General features: G+C 31.9%; 1 long non-coding RNA gene across 1 annotated transcript; it reads right to left on the bottom strand.

Annotated features, from left to right (window-relative positions):
- Positions 1-4519: 4519 nt before the first annotated feature.
- Positions 4520-5112, bottom strand: LOC106317488. Its single transcript, XR_001265146.1, has 3 exons — positions 5057-5112; positions 4946-4982; positions 4520-4862 (listed from the first exon to the last, which is right to left on the bottom strand). It is a non-coding gene; the product is annotated as an uncharacterized LOC106317488 (long non-coding RNA).
- Positions 5113-5512: the final 400 nt, after the last annotated feature.

Raw genomic sequence — 5512 nt, 5'->3', positions numbered from 1 at the left:
AAGTGGTCGAGACTATACCTATGATCTCTACTTATAACTATGCTATAAGATCAGTATGATAAGAGGCAAGAGAAGTGGTGACTATACTGATATATCCCACGAAATTTTACACTATATGGCATGATAGGATTAGTCATCCTAAAGTCTAAACCTGATGCAAAGATTGAAAAGGCATATAGTTATCCCGTAAAAGATCTCACATTGTGAAACATGTACACAAAGGGAAACTCATTAGGCTTAATTGTCCCAAGCACCACGACCTTATAGTATGGTCATGAGGGGGAGAGAGGATAAACCCATGATCAATACTACAAGTTCGTGTACCACTATGGTCTAAAGACCATGTTATAAATGGCTCGGCCATAAAAGCCATTCTGTAGAGGCCATGATACAAACAGCAAAACCAAAGAGGCCATTACCCGGCTAAAGAGACCATAAACGGCTCGGCCGTGACTTGGTCGTGACTTGGCCGCATAGTGCAGGCTTGGCCGCACACGTTCCATGTTCGGCCATGTAAGCCATTATTTATAAGACTAAGATTTTAAAGTCTATAAGCTTGGAGACATTATGAATTGACATGTATAAGAATGATAATATGCATCAGGCCATATAAGTGAGCATAGATATTCTCATCTCATATTGAATACGGGTCATAAAACCAGACATACACCATCTTAAGAGATTTTGAAGAAACCACCATATACATACATGTGCCGTCTAAGATGGAACCTCGGAAGAGGATTGAGAATTTATAAGAATAAGATCTTTTCCACGAAATCAAAAGGACCGAGAGCCAAAACATGGGTGATCAAATAGTGGCCAGGTACAGAATGCATGAAACAAATGAATCTGAATATTAAAGGAGAAAGATTATAAGCTGGATAAAGAATGTTAAAAGTACGAATGGTTTTAACCATCATTGTCTTGAACCCGCGAAAGAGTACTCATACAATCATAAAAAGATCATAGAGATTAGAAAAGATAAAACGTGGAGGTTCAAAGTATCTAAAAGAGAGATGGGCGTATTGGCCATATACAAATACAGAAACACCAAATGATAAACCAGTGAAATAGATGGATCTTGTGAGAAGTAAAGAAACCGTGAGAGATGTACATGATGTAAGAGTATTCATGTTTTCCTAACTAACAGCATTCGATTATAGCTTGTTACACAAGGTACTCACAGAGTTCAAAGGAACAGATTATAAGGAGATAAACTCCTATGTGGTGAATGCTGCTACAGATTTTCGAAATTGAAAATGGTCTGGTCATAAGAAAGAAATTAGATACAAATAATACAGTAAGCAGCATATGGATCACTGGATAAGATGAAAGAACAACTTCGTTCCAAAGCTGATTCATGGACTGAAATATAAAGCATCTGCATATAGTATGTAAAAGAAATTGATCACGTGTGATCATTGATCTTGGAGTTGTATAAAAGACAATCCAATACAGTCCATATATTTGAAATTCTTTGTGATTATACTAAACCTAAAAGAGGTTAGTAGGCATAAAATAAATCTATGTGGGTGTCCGACCAAAAGCGTCCGGCCCCGGCCCTTCAAACTAAAGACGTCCGACTCTGTCCGTCTAAGGGCGTCCGGCTCTTCAGCAAAGAACGTTTGGCTCTTCTACTAGACGCGTCCGGCTTTTAAGTCTAAAAGGCGTCTAGCCCTTCTTCTTGATCACGGGCTAGTAGAGACAAAAGATCAACCAGATACAAATGTATTGTAGTCCATGAGCTTGTGAAAGCCGAGATCTATGACCTAATAATATATATTTCAGTGTGTGATATAATCCACAGCAACAGAGGTTATGAGACACCATCAAGAGATGGATAAAGGACTACAATGTCCGAGATTGATATGGTACTGCCTAAGGCGAAGAAATCGATGTCCACATCCATGAGAGTGTTCGGCCGCAGAGCCATAATAAGAGATTATAAACTCACAGCAATGATCATTGATCTTGAACACTAATGAGACAAGTAGTGGACATGTATAGACGAGGTCTATGACCCAGACATGGACCGGCCAGATCGAGACACAGGTTCATGATAACCACGTCTAGTACATTGTCCATAAGTTCTTAGTTTGTCCGATCAAAGTAAAGAGTTAACAGTAGATGATCACGTCTAGACTATGGACACATGCAAACACGATTTGCAAAGACCCAATAGTGATCCCCGAGAACAATATGGTTCACATTATTTAGCACACATGCTTTGCCGGGACACTCGATGTCAAGAGACATGAGAAACGACCTAAAAGGTCAAAGTGGTATAGATACGGCTTAGTAATGAACTTGGCTGATTACTCCCTTCCTACATATACAGGAAAGATCATGCACCAGATGCGTAGAATGTAGAAACCTACACTGAGGTTCACATCAGAGGGAGTAGTGTGTGTTGTACTCTTTTTCCTTCATCATGGTTTTGTCCCACTGGGTTTTCCTGATAAGGTTTTAATGAGGCAACGTGAAGCGTATTACGAATCCTGTATGGTTATGGCATCCAAGGGGGAGTGTTATAAATCAAGTAATGAATGTTCATAACCGGTAGACCCGGACCGAGGTCGGCCCAATACCTAGAAGATGGAGAGATGGTCGAAGCCTAGAGAGAGGAGAGAGAGAGAGAGCCGACTTCAGGAGAGAGAGAGAGGCAGCCACAAAGCTTGGAGAAAAGGAAACCCTTTCCTTTTCCTAGTAGATGTAATCTTTCCATTATTATGTATTAGTAGTTTTCCTAATCCTAGTGAGTTTAGGTTTTGGATACTTTCCATTTATCTTCATCTTGTAATCCTTATATAAAAAAAACCTCTTGTTCATTAATAATAACACAGAAATATTCGGTTTCTAAAGACACTATTTACAACACTATGAACATTTGTTTAATAATAACACAAAAATATTCGGTTTCTAAAGACACTATTTACAACACTATGAACATTTGTTTAATAATAACACAAAAATATTCGGTTTCTAAAGACACTATTTACAACACTATGAACATTTGTAGTGGTTTTTTTTGTCTTGTTGACTTTCTCTGACACTCGACCTCTCAAACATTTTTATCTAACAGTCACAACTTTCTATATAATTAAGAGGTTTTGAACCGAATCCCATACGTCTTCGATACTAAGAACTAGAAATATAATATACTCCCTTTCAAAAACGATCAATGTTTTAAAAAATAGATATTAAATTATAAATCTCAGATAGGGTTGGGCATTTTTTTATTTCATTTGTTATTCATTACGATTCATTCCGAAAAATCTGGATATCCATAAATCTCCGGAGCAAAGCAAATATTAGAATCAATATTCGTTAAATACGAAACAGATCACAAATACTAAAAGTTTTAGGGCCGGATATCCACTTTTCTTCATTTTTATGCAAATAGAAGTATATATACAATTAAATAGAGAGTTATAAATATATAATTTTATATAATAATTATTTTAGCATATAATTTTAATAAATTTTATTTATAAAATTACTTATAAAATTATTAAATTAAGAAAGAAATATAAAATATATATAAAAACTACAATTTTCTAAAATTTTATGTTTTATAAAATTTATGGAGTATATAGTTTCACTAATTTTTACCTTTTGTTTTATATCATGTAAAAGATATTTTTTGAAAATAAACTTGTACTCCCTCTGTTTTTAAAAGATGTATATTCTAGACTTTTCACATATATTAAGAAAACTCATTAAATATGCATTGTTTTTTGTGAATAACAATTTTTCATAATTTTTAGCCAATAGAAATTCAATAAACACCATTAATTTTTTTGAAACTTACAATTTTTCATAAAATCATACATTGAAAAGGTAAAAAATGTATCTTTTTGAAACAATTTTTTTTTCCAAAACATACATCTTTTAGGAACGGAGGGAGTATAGGTTTTTCTTAGATTTACTTTTATTGAACAAAGTGTAAGAGATATTCATAAATATCCATAATTATTCGTAAATATTTATAAATTTTTTGGATAGCGAGAAAAATGGATATCGGTATTTTTATAAAGTAAAATAATCAAAAATTAGATATCTCACTACAAAAAAAATAGTCATTTAACATCACTTATTTTTAATATTTGCATTAGTTTTAATTGATGTAAAAAAATTTTACTTCACTTAAATAAATGACTCTGAAATTGGTGATGCAAATAATTTGCATCATTCTATAGATAAATGATACAAAATAATTAATATTTACATCATTAATTGTAAGTGATACTAATATGCATCAATTATACAAAATGATACCAAAACTAAATCAGTTTTTCTAAATGATGTAAGTATTAACATCAATTGAAACAATTGATTTTAATTATTTATTAATAACTGAAATTTAATTAATATCAAAACATTAAATGATTTTTAATATTTTATTATTTATAATTATTTATTTAATTTTTTATTTGTATATAATTGACGTTAAATAATATCAATGGATAAATTAATTAAATATTCATTAATTTTTAATTGAAATACAATAAATCTGACGAAGAAGAAATAACAAATATAGAGAGAAACATTAAACAAGGTGGAAGAAGAGGAATCAAAGAAACATAGAAAATCATTGTAAAACAGTTAGGTGGAATTGACCATAAAGAGCTTCATGCCTTCATCAATCAAAATTCTTCTTCTTTTTATCCTCATTCCTTGTATCCATGTTTTTATCTCCAATCTCTGTTGATGGTGATGGTGTGAAACTGAATCGATTTAGCAGCGAAGTGGGGGAGATTCGTCAGAAAAATTCTTCATCAACTTCTATTTATTGAGAGTTTTACTTCCTTTTAGATTTTAAGTAGACGCATCTCCTCTTATGTCTTGAGACGTTCTGTTTCCTAACAAAGAAAGACCATTCTACCATGAATAAGTCTAATTTTTCAAAAAATGAAAAAAGTTGAAGAGGAAAAAAAAGATATACTTCTTCAGAAAATTTTCACCGAATCTAAATAGCAACCCTGCATAAGAACAATACCCATCATTATGACTCATAAGACAAGAAAGTTTGAGAAACTAAAAGAGGAAGAAGAACCCATGAATGAGCATTCACAACAAAAAGACGAAGATGCTTAATTTTCGAAGTGAAAGAGTTATAAAAAAAATTAAAGCTCCAATTAAATTAAAGCCATAAGAATAGTAACTACTTCCGTAATCTTTGGTTTTTTGAAGTGTAAGATATTTTTGTAACCGTTCAAGTAAATTTTTTTTAAAGCTTTGTAGTGGTGTTTTCTTTATTCGGAGTTAAGTTTTATACCACATTAAAGTATTAACTGATGCAAAATTTATATAAAAGAACATCATTTTAACTTAATTGATGTTAAAGAAAAACACAGTTATATATTTTTTGTTCGCATCAATTTTTATTGATGTGAATTTTATATCATATTAATAAGTGCTGCTAACCAAAAATAATAATTACATCAATTATTTAATTGATATAAATGTATAGAATCGTATCATTTTTGTTTAAGTAATACAAATTAATAAA

This window comes from Brassica oleracea, chromosome C9 (genome assembly GCF_000695525.1).
Source record: "Brassica oleracea var. oleracea cultivar TO1000 chromosome C9, BOL, whole genome shotgun sequence".
NCBI classification, from domain to species: Eukaryota; Viridiplantae; Streptophyta; class Magnoliopsida; order Brassicales; family Brassicaceae; genus Brassica; species Brassica oleracea.
The sequence above is the reverse complement of the archived record's forward strand: the minus strand, read 5'-3'. Positions and strand labels throughout refer to the sequence as shown.